This window comes from Odontesthes bonariensis, chromosome 1 (assembly GCF_027942865.1).
Source record: "Odontesthes bonariensis isolate fOdoBon6 chromosome 1, fOdoBon6.hap1, whole genome shotgun sequence".
NCBI classification, from domain to species: Eukaryota; Metazoa; Chordata; class Actinopteri; order Atheriniformes; family Atherinopsidae; genus Odontesthes; species Odontesthes bonariensis.
The window spans coordinates 41,632,543-41,650,550 of NC_134506.1; the positions used below are offsets into that span (position 1 = coordinate 41,632,543).

Here is an 18,008-nt window from a genome sequence, read left to right on the forward strand (position 1 = left end):
GTGAGTTGTTGTTGGAATCAGATCATGGTCTCTGTCTCCAGCTTTGAGCCGCATGCAAATCATTCAAAATGAGACATAAACTTACTTCCTACAGTGTGTGACAGAGTTTCCCTGTCGCCTGCAGGCAGGTGGTTTTAAACTCTCCGGTAGCTGCTCTCTCCCTTCTCTTTGTGACCTTCTTCTCGGTCCACAGCAGCTGCGGTGCGCGCACAGGGCGGAGGGAACGGCCGATAAGGAGCTGAGAGCTCGGGCTGCGCTCCGCTTGTCCTCCGCGCGGTTTGTGAGCTGTGTGTCCGCCTCTGCTTCCACCTGAGCGCCGCATTCCGGCCATGAACACGCCTCTCTGCTCCAATCACAGCCCCGCAGCTCCTCAGGAGTTATCAGGCTTCACCTTTGTGCTGCCGAGCCGTCCTGGAACACGCGTGGGAGCAACACTTACAAGCAAATATAATCCACAATTTAAAGGGAAAAAGATGAATCAGCACTCCAACACCAAGAAAGAGAGAGCAATTATCAGTTATCCAGTTATTAATTAAAGCTCGAGGGGAGAAATGACATTTAAAAACAAGTACATGTCACATTTAAGGATTTCTTTATGGTGTCAGATTAAATACTTTTATGAGACAAGAATAAGATTGTATGACCTGAGGAATTTAAAACCATACTTCGGCCGTATAACTCGATCCACTTTAATCTCCAAAAACATCAACGCTCACCTCTTACATATCACTCCGCCAATCTTAATCATCACTCACATTACCTGCACGTAAAATGTGCCATATTATATAGTTCCAGATGACACTTAAACAGCAGAATATAATATTTATAAATGTAGAAACAATTAGTTAAATTATATGGACTCAAAATAATGAACAATGCAAAATAAGCCAATCTGCTGAATATGTATTCACACCAAAATAAATCTCCTCTTACAATAATTACTCTTTCCTTTTTGGGCCTTTCTTTAGGCCCATGAAGCCCCTTTTATTTCAGTGAGCAGCACTCTGTGAAGGCTCTAACAACTATTTTAACTCCAGGCCTGCTGTGCAGCTCCCTCAGTCACAGACTTTTTCTCTCTGGCTTCGCTCTTAAACCTCCAACACCTAAACTCTTGAGTTCTGCAGCATGCAGCCGTTGATTCTTTCCCTTTGTGTTCACTTTAATTAAATAAATAATTAGAGAACAGAATGGTGTCTAACTGCTTCTGCCACCTTGTCATGTCATCCACTCTTTGCTTCGTATTCGCTTTACTTCCTCTTTGCGTATATTCCTCCATTATTCATGCACTTCCTCTCATTTCATCATCGTCCCCCCCCCCCCCCAGGTCTGTGACTCCTCAGTTTCAGCAGGCGTCTCCTTCTGCACCTCATCTGCACTGGAAAAAATCTAAATCTTACCAAGTATATTTGTCTCATTGAGTATCTCATTACACTCGATATAAGACACAACTGCCTAACAAGTACTATTTCAGCCAGATATAGGGACTTGTTTTGATACAATACATCTGGAATATCTTGTTAAGTGAAAAAGTCTTGAAAACAAATTGTTTTGAGTGACATTTCACATGAAACAAGCTTTTTATTTTCATTTGAAGAGGTTTTTAAGCTAATTTCAAGATCACTTTTATCTCAAAAGTCCCAAATATCACATCTTATTTCAAGAAATCTGGACAAGCCGATTTTCACTAGTTCCCTTGGCAGATTTTTTTGCTTATTTCAAGCAAAAACATCTTGTATTTGCTGTTTTTTTACTTATTTTTGGAGGGGCATTTTTTCCAGTGTGCACCTACATGTCAGAACACCTCTCTCTGTTAATCACCCCATTCCAGCCCGACTTTTTCACAGAAACATCATTTTGTTTTGTAGCTGTGTGTAACTGTATCCCTCAGGCATCTCCTTTATCTCTCTTTGGTTGTTATATTCGACATGCTCGAGCCCCTTTGAGCAGGTTTGGTTTCACGCTCGTATGATGCACGGCCTTTCTGTGAACTTTCTGTCTCCTCCTCGGTCTGTCAGAGCCCCTTTAAGACAATCCATCCGAGCTGTGCCACAGTTTCAACATGCAACCTTGAACTATCATGGGGAGCCGCGCAGACATAACAGAGGAAACAGGACCGCGCTGACTTGTTAAAGCGTCTCAAGTGTCGGTTCCTGCTGCTGTAAGCTCGTGTTTTAGCATAAAAGGGAATGTTTTGAACATTAATTGATTAATACAAGATGTGAGGATGCAGTCACTCAAAGCCCACATTTGTGCAAATGTCAAGCTACTGACAAACCTACAAAGACATGACATGGAGACTGTGGTGTTGTAACAAGATAATGATACAGACAGAAGCTGCTCAGTCTGAATGTGGAAGAGTGAGAACGGCTGGAATATTTCTGAGTGCTGCTCATTGTCAGAGCAACAAAGTGGAAACTCAAATCAGCCTCTGTTTGTTTGATCACTTCGTTACAAATGTGTTTATTTAAACAGTTTAGTTCATATTTGTCCTGCATTTACAGCTGATCATCCGGCCTTGTGTTGAGGAGTCGTTACTCTCAGACCGTATCTGGTACAGAAACTCTCCCTCATTCCTTCTGCTCATCATTAAAGCCAAACTGATTTATCTCATTTCAAAAGTCTTATTTTTATGGACAATCTAAGGTTCAAATAAAGCAGATGCACAGCTGTTAAAAAAGAAACAATGACATGTGATGAAGGAACACTTTTGTCGGGTTGAGGAACATTTCAGGCATGTTCAGGCCCAAAATAAGCTTGTTTAAGTATGATAAAGTTTAGAGTTCTGCTTAAAAATGTCACATTAAAACAAATATGACATGTTTTAAATGAAAATCAGAGTTTTCCGGGGACTCTACAAGTTTGGGTCTTTAAAATGAAAGCAGAATCAATTATCTGTCAACTCCTCTGGAGGCGTGATTATCATGTCTGTGTTGGCAAACTGGCAAAGATGCAACAGCATGTATTCTTAGTGTCAACTTTGATTTGTCAGGCTCTTCAAAAGTAAGTTGACAAAGTCCCTCAAAGAACAAAAAAGAAAAATATTGTTGTCAACTGCTAAAAAGTTTATTTAAAATCTGTTCTATCAAGCAGTGTGAAACCAAATGTCCACCAGCTGTGAGCTCTGAGTGACAGAGAAGTTTGTTTCCATCCAAAGCATCTTGGATGAAAAATACTCTTGTTGTTACCAAAATAAAAGCCTTAGATATACATATTTGCTAGCATGTAAATCATTAAAAAGCATCCTGTATGGGAGCAGTATAATATCACTTTATATTGATGTTGAACAGATGCTTCATGCTGTAGAGGAGTCAAGAAAAGAAAAAAAACGTTTTCTCTCCTCAGAATCTTTAGTTTTAACTTCACTCAACCGTAGGGCTGTTGCCCAGGCAACCATCTGCTTCGTACTGACGTCTGTAATTATCGGGAGGAGATTTTTCTGATCTCCTGATCATTTATCTTGTGACACAATCGTGTCAAAATGATCCAAATGCATTCACAAAAGTTTATTTTCCACTGAAGCAAATCAGATTTACTAAGTAAAGAGATTATTGGTCCCCAGAAGATGAATTGTGCAATATTTAGTGACCATCTTTTTTTATTTTCTGGTCTTCTTGCAATAGAGAAATTCAAGGTAAATACCCTATTTCAGTTTAAAAAACATGCATGTTAGGTTAATTGGTGTCTCTAAATTGACTGTGAGTGAATGTGTTTGTGTCGTGTGATGGACTGGCGACCCGTCCTGGGTACAGCCCGCCTCTCTCCCAATGACAGCTGGGATAGGCTCCAGCCCCCCCCCCCCACGACCCTGAATTGGATTAAGAGGACATAGAATTAGGGCTGGGCGAGTTAACTCGTTATTATCGCGTTAACTCCTTAACTATTTAATGCTGATAAATATAGTATCACACATTTTGATGACTTGTGACTTGACTTGACTAAAAAGAAAAGACTTGAGACTCGACTCGGACTTGGAAGTTAAAGACTCGGCACTTGACTTGAGACACGATGACTTGAATGACTTGAGTGTTATTCAGTTCATGTTTTCAGTTTGAATATAAAATTAATAATTAAAAAAATAATATCGATTACCCGGTAGGAGCGCAGGATCAACATGTCAGCGGGAGGGGGACCGAGAGTTATCAGAAAACAGAGTCTCTTCAGTCAAAGGCTTCTTCAGTTTGGATGCAAAACGGACCGCTACAGGAAATCTTTCCTGCCCACAGCCATCAGCATCTATAATAACTCCTTGATTTAATTGAGCTACATCAACATTTAATTTCCCTCTGGGATAAATAAAGTATTTTTGAATTGAATTGAATTGAATTGAGTCGTTGTCTTCGGCTTTCGTAATTACCATTTTGATGGCAAAAGACAAACAGCACAGTGCAAGAGATGCGGCATCAACATCTCAGACAGCCAGACGACAACTTTTGTGCCTTTAATGGATAAGAAAGTTCAGAGAGACAGGAAGCAGGGGGCAGAGAGAGGGGGAACCACACGCAGCACAGGGCCGTCCGATACGGACGGGAACCGGGGCCAGCTGCACGAGGACTATAGCCTCTGTACATGGGGCGCCTGCTCAACCCACTACGCCACAGACCACCCGTTGTATTATTTATTTTATTATTGTAATAGCCTGTTGCTCACAGGCTTTTATTTTGTAAAAGTCTGTTGCTCACAGGCTTTTATTTTGTAAAAGTCTGCTGCTGTCTGCTGTGGAACCGGAAAAGAAAGTAATCGGCGGATCCACCAAACATGGAGAAGGGTACGGAACTTTTACTCGGCCATTTTCATTTTAAAGTTCTTCCAGACGGCGGAGTCGACAGAACCAAAGTCATCTGTAAACACTGCCAAGTTGAATTGTCTTCTCAGCGTAGTAGTTCCAGTCTAAAATATCACTTAAAGGCAAAACACACAACTGATAGCTGCAAGTCATTCAAGGAAACAGACAGTGGAGCGAGGCTTCTACATAAAAACTACAGAAAGATGCTGATGTTAAAAGTGTGTTTGCACAACAAATGTTATGGCACTTTCATTCATATGGCAGCACATTTAAAATAAAGCTAAATGCTAAAAGCTATACACTACTTTTGGATTCATTTTTGGATTCTGCGTACAAATGCGATTAATCGTGATTAATCAGGGAAATCATGTGATTAATTAGATTAAACATTTTAATCGTTGCCCAGCCCTACATAGAATATAGATCGTTTTATAATGATTTTTCGAAGCTCTTTGTCTTATTTGGTGTTGATTGAAGTACTCAGCACAGCTCCAGATGTGGCTTCAGTTGATTTTAGCAGAAGTGTTTGCGTTAGTCGTGAGTGGCTGCTCGGTACCTGTGTACCGTACATGATGATTAGTTAAGTGTTCTGAACTCTCGGTGCTTGTCGGTGCTTGTAGAGAGATTTTCCAGAACAGAACACACTGCGGTGTTGCGTGTGTTTACTGAGAGAGAGACGGCCCGGTGTTTACAGTGATGATCACATTCATGCACCAACACTCGCTCCTGCTTTGTGTGTCCGTCTGCATTTGGCAGCCTGAGGTGTTCTGCTCTGTAATAAGAGGCTTCTGAGGAAAAGAGGTACTCCAGCACCTCCTCAGAGACATTAATGAAGAGCGGGGGGTGGAGGTGGAGCGGTGCAAACCCCGTCCAACCCCTGCCACTTCTTTCAGGGTTTTCTGAGCTTGGCAGCCAGCCAGTTAAAATGAAGAAAACTTATGGCTGGACTGGGTTTCCCGCACAGGCATAAATGAAAGAATGGTTGTGTGAAAAGTCTTATATACGTTCCATTTAGCCTTAAATCAAATCAAATTAAATCAAACTTTATTTATAAAGCAATTTTCACACATTAAAATGTAGCACAATGTGCTATACATGTTTAAAAGCAGCCCCCATCCCCACCCCACCCTGCCCCACCCCGGCATACACACACACACACACACACACACACACACACACACACACACACACACACACACACACATAAAAAAATATATATATATATAAATAGAATAAAATAAAATATATATATATATATATATATATATATATATATATATATATATAATAAAATAAATATGTATATATATATATTAATAGATAAAATAAAATAAACTTAGAAACGTGTGGCTGAATGCAGAGGAGCCAGGTCTTAGCAGCTGCAGATAAGACGTTAGATGCGCCTCAGCCCCATGAGGTATTCCTTTGCTCTCTGTAACCGGCAGATTATTAGGCCAAAATCAGAATTTTCTCTCTTTTTTTTTGAAGAAACCTCTATATTTATCTATTTGTATCACTTTTATCACCATTTTCACCACTTCTGTACTCGGTTCGAAGCCTGCACCTCTGATGGTATGGGGGCTGCATTAGTGCCTATGGACCTGACAACCTGCACATCTGGAAAGGCTCCATCGATACTAAAGGTGTAAACAGGATTTTAGAGCAACATCTGCTCCCATCCAGATGACGTCTTCTTCGGGGAAGGTCTTGCATAATTCAGTAAGACAATGTTGAACCGCGTCCTGCATCTATTGCATCCATCACAAAGTACAACAAAGAAGACTGCTGAGCAACTGGACTCCTATATGAGACAGGAATGGGACAACGTTTCCTCTCCCAAAGGGCCAGCAGCTGGTCTCCTCAGTTACAGATGTTTGCAGATGTTGTTAAAAGAAGAGGGGATGCCACACAGTGGTACACATGGCCCCCATCCCAACTTTTTTTGAGACATGCTGCTGCCACCAGATTCAAGATGAGCTGATATTTAGTAGTAAAAGGTCAAAGTTCATGTAAGGTGGGGGGTTGGCAGGACACGGATGCGGACTTCATAGGTGAAAAGCAAACTTGGTTTTATTTACAAAACAACAAAAGTCAAAACAATGGCGTGGCTGAGCCGGATGAAAAAACTAGCCCGTGAGAAAATAAACATGAATAACGCAAAACAAAGAGCGTGGCGTGGCGTGGCGTGGCGTGGCGTGGCGTGGCGTGGCGTGGCGTGGCGTGGCGTGGAAGGTGAAATCGGGGTAAGGAAATCACAAACTGAAAGGGGAAACCTGGAAACTAAATACTGAACAGGGTGATTGGTAAATGAGTGCAGCTGAGAAACAATGGACAGGTGAAGTGAATGAACTAACGACCAGAACATGGGGACTGAGGGAAAAATAATGGTTTGTTTGTTTGTTTGTTTATTTTATTAAACGGTGTCATACACCAAAAAGGAGCCCAGCCCGCATGGGCTTACAAGACACACCACAAGCAACAAAAAGCAATGGTCAAAAGAACATCTTCACAATTGATAATCCAGCGTATACAGTCCTCAGTAAACAACAACCCCACTCAAACATAAAGTGCGCTCCTGCGCTGTTGGTAAGCCATCCATCCATCCATCATCTTCCGCTGGTCTGGGGATCGGGTCGCGGGGGCAGCAGCTTGAGCAAAGAGACCCAGACGTCCCTGTCCCCGGCCACTTCCTCCAGCTCTTCTGGGGGGACCCCGAGGCGTTCCCAGGCCAGCCGAGAGACATAGTCTCTCCAACGTGTCCTGGGTCTTCCCCGGGGCCTCCTCCCAGTGGGACGGGCCCGGAACACCTCACCGGGGAGGCGTCCAGGAGGCATCCTAACCAGATGCCCGAGCCACCTCATCTGACTCCTCTGGATGCGGAGGAGCAGCGGTTCTACTCCGAGCCCCTCCAGGATGACCGAGCTTCTCACCCTATCTCTAAGGGAGAGCTCAGACACCCTGCGGAGGAAACTCAAGAGGCAAGATGCCACTTCTCAATTGGGCACAAACAGACCTCTGCGCTCTGCTAAGGTTCAGGGTGACATAGTGCTCTGGTTGGTAGACAGACTTTATCAAACAATACATTCTAAGTTTAGGTTTGTACAGAATTTCTTCTGCCCAATTTTGTTTACAGTTTTCAAATAATATCATCTTAATTTGTTTGACACTACAGGATAATTTATTTCTATATATGTATTGGAGACCTACTTCATGAAATATACTTGAAAGTTCATTTGTCCAACGACTATTGTTTGAGAGGTTCCACAAAAAAATTTGTTTGACAAGTCTGTGGTAAAACTAAAACATGGCAAAACTTAACTAAACATGGTCTTAAACTAAGAAACATGGGGAAAACCCCATGAACGTGACAGTTCAGCATTTGTTACATTTTCTCTTTTATCTGCCATGAATAAAATATCGATTTATGAGATTTGCAGATCAAACAATATAGAACAACATGCAAATAAATTAGGATGACCACAAAATGTAACGTCCCATAGAGATCTGCACTTTTGCTTAACAAATTACACAGATATAGATTTATTGTTGTGTCAGTGAAGTAATGATGGGGCTCTGCACTACTTTTCCTGTGATTGTCTCATATTGGCTGCATGCGGACGCTCCAACAAACGATTAAACCGACTGAAAAATGCTCTTTTGAGGAGTTAGTTTCCATCTCTGATAAACAGTTCAACCAAAGAGACAGAAGAAGTAAATGAGGACGAGTATGAAGTCTCTGGCTGTCAACACATGTACCATCCCAGCTCACATTATGGGTGGTTTCTGAGCTGAAGCAGAGGTGTACCTGGATGACATGACAGGTATTTATTTTCTCTTCTTGAGCCTCTGCAGGCACTTCCTGCTCCCGTCTCCAGCTGTCAGCCGTCACCTGGGAAACACATCGGCACGCACATGGACGCGATGTTATGACACGATGTGGATGTGGTGCTGGCTTAATGGCAGCAGCAGGATTATGCAGCGAGCAGGGACTCTCAAAAGGTTTGATTTATGGGGTTCATAAAGTTCATAATGACAGAGGTGGAACAAAGAAATGAACAGCTTTGATTTACGGCCGTCAGGAAGGTGTGAAAGAGGAGCACGGACCGTGGCTCTCAGGTTCGAAATCCTCAACAAATGTGCTGCTTTCCAGATGCCGTGTGTGCAGCATCAGAGCTGAAGTGTCGTCTCGGCTCATCATAATAAGAACTACTCATTACACGCAGCCACCAGGCCAGTTAAGCAGCCGCATTCCCACCAGAGAAAAATAACACGCACAAAAAAGCCACTTAAAAGCTCCAGTAAATACCAGCCAGTAAATTTATGGCACTGTTTGGATTCTGTAAAGCAGGCTGAACATCTGCGACAGGAGTTTATGTACAGACACCAAACAATCCCGAGCTGCTCTGAATGAATTAGTCAGCACACTGTGAGCAGAAACAACAACACGTTGCTCAATTTCACTGCGAGTCTTTGGAAACAAATGTTACGCATTACGGAAAATGCTTTGTTTTCCATTTTCTGTGCACTTACATTCATGCAGACAGGCTAGATTTGGGATTTGTTACTCAGTCCAAAGGAACATGTTGATGAAAAGTTGATTTCCCACTGTGTGGCATCCCCTTTTAACAACATCTGTAAACATCTGAGAACTGGGGAGACCAGCAGCTGGAGCTCATACAGGATTCTAGCTGCTCGGCAGACCTCTGCTCGTCTTTGCTGTATTTTGTGTTTCCTGACGCTCCAAATGTTCTCAGCTGGTGAAAGGCAGAGATGGGGACTCCAGTCACTGTGACTTGGACTCGAGTCGACTTGAGTCTCTGTTTTGATGACTTGTGACTTGACTTGATTAAAAAGAAAAGACTCGAGACTCGACTCGGACTTGGAAGTTAAAGAATCGGCACTTGAATGACTTGAGAGTTATTCAGTTCATGTTTTCAGTTTGAATATAAAATTAATAATTAAAAAAATAATATTGATTACCCGGTAGGAGCGCAGGATCAACATGTCAGCGGGACCGAGAGTCGTTGTCTTCGGCTTTCGTAATTACTATTTTGACGGCTAAAGACGAACAGCACAGTGCAAGACATGCAGCATCAACATCTCAGACAGCCAGACGACAACTTCCAACTTTGTTCATCATTTGAAGATCCATTCTGACCAGTAAGTGCTTGTCAAATTAGCTAATATTATCCTGTTAGCCTAGTCGGTAGTTAGCTAACGTTAGCTTGATATGATACGGGGTGGACAGGTTGGACACATTGGCCAATGATGTTTACTGACAGTTACTTATATCTTGTCTTTTCACTTTATTAAGATCAGATTCTGCAGGTTAAAGTGCAATAATAAGGTGAGCTGACTTTGACTTGACTTGACTTGCCCAAGAAAAAATTACTTGGGACTTGAAAGCTAAGACTTGAGACTTGCACATGTGTGACTTGGTCTCATCTCTGGTGAAAGGTGAGTCCAGCACCTGGGCTCTTTACTGTGAAGCCGTGCTGTTGGAATAGATGCAGTATGTGGTTTTACTTTGTCTTGCTGAAATATACACGATCTTCCCTGTTAAAATGTATGTGGATGGGAGCAGATGTTGCTCTGGAACGCTAAGCCTGATTTATGGTCGCCTACAGAGACCCTCCCGGAGACGCTCTCCGTAGTTTGCTTGCGTCGGCCAAAGTTCCTATCTATCTATCCGTTGAGGAGACGGAGACTCGCGGAGACCGTAAGGGTTGTGATTGGTCGGCTAACAACATAATTTCCAGAATCACTTTTCCGGTTTAGCTCCTTCCTCTCAGAACAACAACACCGCCATTTCTGAAAGAGTTTACTGTGTGCCGGTCAACATTTGGGCAAAATTATTTGCATTTCACAATCAACAAGCTCCAACTCCAACAACAGTCTTTCTCTCTCGGTCGCCATCGTTCACTGTGAGGAGTGGAACGGAGCCGGAAGGTGAACAACCAATCAACCACTTTCACCATAGACGTCGCCAGATTGGGTCGTTTAACGTAGCGCCGCCTGCTGATCGGGAGGTGAACTGCCTTGGGTATCCGACATCCCGACGGAGAACTTCGAAAGGACGGAGATCCTCTGCGTGACCACGGAGACGGATTAACGGATAGCGACGGAGAAGCATGCAGAGGCCTTAAGCCTTTCCTCTTTAAACTGACAGATGTGGTGTCCAGGATTTTTTTATATTTTCTGTTTTAACATGAGTCCATTTTAAATTAGGCCAGTGTTTCTGCATCATGTTCATATGTGGCAGAGCCAACCTGCAGCTGTGTTCACGGACAGTGATTCCTGGAAGTGTTCCTGAGCCCATGCAGGGATTTCCAGGACAGAATCAGCTCCGGTGTTGTCATGTCTGGGTTTTTTTGCCACGTTTTTAGTTTCTGTTTAAGTTCTTAGTTTTGCCATGTTTTAGTTTTTCATGTCTTAGTTTAGTTAAGTTTTAGGTTCAGGTCTTGTTTTCAGTTTTTGCCATGCTATGCCACCTCAGTCTTTCTCCTGCCCTGACATCAGCTTCACTTCCCTCACCTGTGTTTTCCCATCAGCTGCACTCACTCACCAGTCACCCTCCTCAGTATTTAGTCTCCCGGTTTATTCATGTTCTTTGCCAGATCCTCACTCGTCACTCCAAGCTAAGTAGTTTCATGCCAAGTCAGGTCTTTTGTGTTTTTTGTCACAGTCATGTTTTGTTTTCACAGTCTTGTTTTTGTCATCCGGCTCAGCCGCCCGTGCTTTGTGTTAACTTTGTTTTTTTTAAATAATAAATCCGTTTGCTTTTACTTCTGAAGTCCGCATCCTTCCAAGCACCCATCCTACATGACAGTTGTTGATGCAGAGCTGCCTGAGGGCTCAAAGATCCCTTCCTATATTCATTTCCGTCTTTGTTCCTTGTACACAGAAATGTCTTCAGTTTTTTTTATCTTACGATTAGGGCTGGGCGACTTAACGCGATAATAACGAGTTAACGTGTTGATTATTTAACGCGATACATATTTTATCGCGCATTAACGCAGGTTTTTATTATAGTAAAAGTCTGTTGCATTCTGCTGTGGATCCACCAAACATGGAGAAGGGTACGGAACTTTTACTCGGCCATTTTCATTTTAAAGTTCTTCCAGACGGCGGAGTCGACAGAACCAAAGTCATCTGTAAACACTGCCAAGTTGAATTGTCTTCTCAGCGTAGTAGTTCCAGTCTAAAATATCACTTAAAGGCAAAACACACAACTGATAGCAGCAAGTCATTCAAGGAAACAGACAGTGGAGCGAGGCTTCTACATAAAAACTACAGAAAGATGCTGATGTTAAAAGTGTGTTTGCACAACAAATGTTATGGCACTTTCATTCATATGGCAGCACATTTAAAATAAAACTAAATGCTAAAAGCTATACACTACTTTTGAATTCATTTTTGGATTTTGCGTACAAATGAGATTAATCGCGATTAATCAGGGAAATCATGTGATTAATTAGATTAAACATTTTAATCGTTGCCCAGCCGTACTTATGATACGATGTGCTGTAAATGATGGAATAATCAAAGTCGTATTGGTGTAGAGTTAAAACAACTGATTGGAAAAAACTTCCTTTTTTAAACTATCAGTTCAACTGCATCCCAAAGCAGAACCAATTTTACTTTTTGTCTTTTCCACAGCAGAGCGATGCTAAATAATAAAACATCTTATTTTAAAAAAGCACCTTTCTCAACACTCAAGGACACTTTACAACACATTAAAAACACAATAAATGAAATAACACAAGTTAAAAAGAGGCTAGAGGGACCTAAAGGACCAACAACACAACAAAGAGCAGCCACTGATCAGATTTTCTTCCACATATTCCTGATACTGCCCTCAATGGGCAGAAAAAATACTATAAAAGAGAGTAGATGTGCTTTGAGCAATAATGATGCACTGAAAAAAGTGACTTTTTGGTGAAGTAAACTCTATTAGAGTAACTGTCATCATTTCTACCTTGTATTTTTTAGATTCAGTAAGAACTAGAGCTTCTTAAGTAAAATTAAACATTTTATTAACGTAATACATGAATTATGGGGGAAGAGTAAGTTTTACTTAGGTTTCCTCATACAATTTAAATTTTTAATAGTTGTATGTACATAAACCTTGAAATACTACATAAACTTTACTCTGAAAGTGTTACTTTATAACAGCAAATACTACAGATCTATAAAATTTACTTAAAATTTTGAGTAAAATGATGTTCCTGCCTATGAAAAACAAGTAGAGTTTACTTAATTTGTTTAACTAAATATAACTTAAAACTTAGATGTAATTAAGTAAATGTTACTTAATATCTTCAAAACTGTTGTGTTTTATGGTAAGTAAAATTTACTTGATACTGGCAAGTGAGTGTTACTTGATATTGCAGCATTAAATATTACTTAAATCATTTGTGTGCAAATACTTACAAAGGGTTTTTTAAGTAAATCTTATGAGTCATTTTTCTCAGTGTAGGAACGTTCACTTTTAGGAAGACGCAGTGAAAAAAAATGTAATGACGATCAGTTTAAAGACATTTATCACGAGGACTCTAAGGACTGTGTGGGGGTATCATTGTGCAGGCAATCAGACATTGCAATAACAAATGAAATACATCTTAGTTATACCATATACTATGATGAATAATACACAAAGAGTGGGTATTAGCTCAGTTTACATCACTCTGGAGGGTAAACTGAAACCGGTAACTCTCAGATGCAAATGAGGAAAACACATCATGCTCATTTCTGGAACAATAGAGAAGGCCGCACATTGATGTAACCTGGTGGTGTTTTTAACATTCGACTGGATAGGAAACATCTGTAGCATCTGTCCAGGCTGACATCATCTCAGTGTGCCTTACAAACCTCATGCTTCAGTTTAAGGAGACTCCTGCTCGACACACTGGGCGATACTGCGAGTGCAATCAATCACACGCATGTAGATAAACACATTTCGGCCGGGCTGAGGTTGCACAGACGCAGGAGACGAAGCGTGTTTATGTCACACAGTAGTCAAGAAATACATCCCCGGCCCTTAAAACAGCTCAAGGAATGAATCAAAGTGCATGTTTGAGTGTGAATGTAAAATAACTTCACATTTACTGAATGAAAATCACAGGCGCAGTCAAACAAAATCATCCTTAAATCCCCCTTTTTTTGTTTTTGCTGTCAGATTTTCCCAATAAGCAGAAACGAGGTTCCAAACAGGGCGGATGAGAATAACACAAAAGTATGTAAACACCAACCAAAGCCACGAACCACATCCAAAGTTCCATTCACAAAGCAGAGCACGGATCAGATGCTGTTCCTCCTGTTCTGGGAACAGGGTTTACGAGGGCCGCTTCGCCTCTGATCCTGCTGCCGTTGTGTGGGATTAGTCTATTTGTGTCACTCCCAACACCAGAGGTGTGGCTGCTCTGCCATCTGAGGCCAGGACGCTAAAAATACACATCACAGGCATTTAGGTTCGCTTTTTCTGTCATCATAGAGGTCATGAAACTGTTTAATCCCTGCGGTCCTGATGGATGGAATACTTTGAAATGTAGAGCAGCATCCGACTCAATCAAAAAATGGATCTGACTGATTTTAAATTGCACTGAACCAAGAATACAACAAATATCCAGAGAATCTGACATTTTGGCAAACAAAACAGCAAAAGAAAAAAAAATCTGGCGCTATTTTCTCTCCCTTCGTATCACTGCGTGCTGCCGCCCGCCGCGCCTGTTACGGTGTTTGCTGCTCGGTCTGCACAGCAGGCAGTGATACGAAGGGAGAGAAAATAGGGCCAAGCGATTGTGAGGTCTGACTTTTTCCTGGAGAACCATTTTGTGATGCAAATGTATTACTCTTTTGAACGCATAATGTTTTGAGAAGCAAAACGCTTTATTTGTTAAACCCCAGCCAACTAGCCGGACTACCTTCATCAACACCAAAACGAGGCTGGAACTCTGCTCACAGGACGCAGCAGGGGGTAAGAAGATGTTCATACATGATGTTGCTGATATGGGATGTCATACAGCTTCATGTCAAAAGAGGCGAACTATCCCTTTAACGTCACATTATCCTCTGTTTTGTTCCTCCCGTGAGGTGGGAAAAAATGTTTTTACAATGTGAGGACCGAGCAACAACCCCAGGTTCTGCCCTGAGAACAGGACCAAACATCTCATGTGTTCCCCTGGTTCTAATGATGGTCATCAAAAACAAGAATCAACTAGACTGTTAAATATGCTCATAGTGAATTATTATTATAGATTAAATTGACTTTATAATGATGGAAGCAGCAGAGAGAGGTTAGGTACAGTGGGAGAATGGGGGAGGAGGGGGGGGGGGGGGGTGATGTGGTGTGAGAACCTCAGGACTGTGTGGAGGTCAGGGTCAACGTGAAGCTGTGAAACTTTAACACGCCGTTAGACAAACATCCGTCATGGCAGAAGATGGAGAAAACAGGCTTTATGTCAACGAGCAGAACCAACAGAAAACCCACCAAGTTCTGCTTCTTCTCATCATGAACTGGTTCCCAGCAGAAAACACCTGGTCTCAGGGCTGCTGATGGTCCCGAGATATCAGCGGGAGCTTGTTTTCTAGAAATGATGACGAGCTAAAAATCCCTCTGGGGAGGATTCATCCCTGACACTTCTTCTTCTGTCCTCCACTTGTCCAGTTTCCTCAAATGTTTTACGGACACACTGCACACCATGCTGAGATATGCCAAGTTTTCAGCTAACAGCTCTTTGGGAATCACCTTGTTGCTGCAGAAATCCTGTTTTCTGTCTGTCAGACTGTGTTATCTTTGCTGTTTTTCACACATGCAGCTAAAGAAATGGGAACAAATCTTAATTCCACTCTAAAACCCACAAAGAGCTTCTAGATTATTCATTTCTGGTGGCATAAAACAGTTTCATCATTTAATTTATATTAATTGTTCCATAATTAGTCATTAGATTATATCTTATATTCCTTTTTTAAGCTTTAAATTGAATCTTATTTACTTTTTCCTGATGTTGAATAAAATATAATTCTTATTTTTGTCTGTTTCTTTCCTACTTTTAGACTTGATAAAGTTAATTTTTTTGGGATTAGGATTTTTTTTAAACTGAATTTCTCATATTAATTTGGTAGCTGAAAGCAGTTTTAACGTAAATGTACAAAAAAGTTTTTCACACATGCAGCTAAAGAAATGGGAACAAATGATGTGTCTCTGTGACAGGCTGCTGGTAACAAAGTGCCTAAAGATCCAGTTTAAAACGGCTTCTTTGCTAAGTTGTCTGTTCTGTGTGGACACAACACTGGTTCATCCCTTGAGTTAGGAGCCTTTTTCCTGCCTGAATGGTTCATAGGCCAGAGTTAAGTGGCTTAAACAAAGGAAAAACACATCAGGGACAAGGACTGGACTGAAATGATGTGTCTGATGCATCAAAGTTGGTTCTTTGCTAAGTTTCCTGTTGTGTGCCGACACAACACCGGTTTCCCCCCCTTGAATTCGGTGCCTTTTAATGCTTGGATTCATGGATCTGTACTAAGTGGCTTGGAAAAACACATTCCTCTGAAAATAGTCAGGGACAAGAACTGGACTGAGAAGGAGTGGAAAAAGCAGAAAATGTCCAAAGAGAAACACCTCCAGAAAGCTGGAGAACAATTGCTCAGGACCACTTTAAGAGATTACAGGAAAGTCTGGCTGCCTGGAAGAAAAAAAAACGAGAGATGACTCAGGATTTCTGGAGGCCACAACATTATTATCACGCTTTGTTTTGAAATGACTTGAAAAATTGCTGCCCTGTTAGAATGCAGGCAGCTTTAGGGACGTCATTAATTACTGCCAGGCAGCAGCAGCTCGGTTTAGGGTGCCTCCAGGTTCCCACCAGCTGGATGGCGCCACACACACACACACACACACACACACACACACACACACACATATATATCGACAGCTTTCTCTGAGGAATTCAGGTTGGCATCCTGACCTGCCCGGACCCCCTCTGTGGACCGACTCCAGCTCTCTCACTGGGAAATGTGACTTTCTCCCCCGCACCCTCACTGTGTGTGTGTTCATGTTGTTGTTTTGGGAGCTCGTTTCCAGAGCCTATTTGATATATTATGCTTGGCTGTTTCCCAGGAGCCCACACTGTCCATCTGCCAGGCTGCACCGCGGTCACACACTGTACGATCTGTGAGTGTGTGGACTGCTGCTCTCACCTCCCGGGCACCAAATGTTACATTTACTCACTGCGGACCGATCAAAAACAAGCTGCAGAATCTGCGTCTTTAAAGCAGTATTTTATAGGGCTGGGCAACGATTAACATGTTTAATCTAATTAATCGCATGATTTCCCTGATTAATCGCGATTAATCGCATTTGTACGCAGAATCCAAAAATGAATCCAAAAGTAGTGTATAGCTTTTAGCATTTAGCTTTATTTTAAATGTGCTGCCATATGAATGAAAGTGCCATAACATTTGTTGTGCAAACACACTTTTAACATCAGCATCTTTCTGTAGTTTTTATGTAGAAGCCTCGCTCCACTGTCTGTTTCCTTGAATGACTTGCTGCTATCAGTTGTGTGTTTTGCCTTTAAGTGATATTTTAGACTGGAACTACTACGCTGAGAAGACAATTCAACTTGGCAGTGTTTACAGATGACTTTGGTTCTGTCGACTCCGCCGTCTGGAAGAACTTTAAAATGAAAATGGCCGAGTAAAAGTTCCGTACCCTTCTCCATGTTTGGTGGATCCGCCGATTACTTTCTTTTCCGGCTCCACAGCAGACAGCAACAGCCTTTTACAAAATAAAAGCATGTGAGCAACAGACTTTTACAAAGTAAATTAAATAAATAAAAATGCAATTTATTTTTTTAAAACTGCGTTAATGTGCGATAAAGTATTTATCGGCGTTAATGAATTAGTGAGTTAACGCGATAATAACGAGTTAACTCGCCCAGCCCTAATTTTTTACTCGTGTGTCGACTGCTTTTAGTCGCTGTAATTGTTCTGAGGATCGGGGCCACAAAGCACCTTCACATTCAAGTGACGGACAACAGAATCCTCTTTGTTCCGTCTTCTTTTTGGGTAAAATTGCGTTAGAGGCAAAGTTAATATGAGGCTTCAGCAGTTGAGTTAAAGATGATCGAGTTACCTCCTCTTCTTACTGTCCAGCTGTCGGAGAAAGAGAATTCAGGAGCCAGTTAAATAAAAACACTCTTTATTTATCCTGATCAGCCCGATG

General features: G+C 41.7%; 1 protein-coding gene across 2 annotated transcripts in view; it reads right to left on the reverse strand.

Moving 5' to 3' along the window:
• Positions 1–311, reverse strand: part of adamtsl5 (ADAMTS like 5) — a 53,323-nt gene extending 53,012 nt beyond the window's left edge. For both annotated transcript variants that reach the window (XM_075466935.1, XM_075466934.1), the window contains exon 1: positions 86–311. The gene's annotated coding sequence lies outside the window, so the exon portion shown is untranslated. The remainder of the gene's footprint in view (positions 1–85) is intronic.
• Positions 312–18,008: the final 17,697 nt, after the last annotated feature.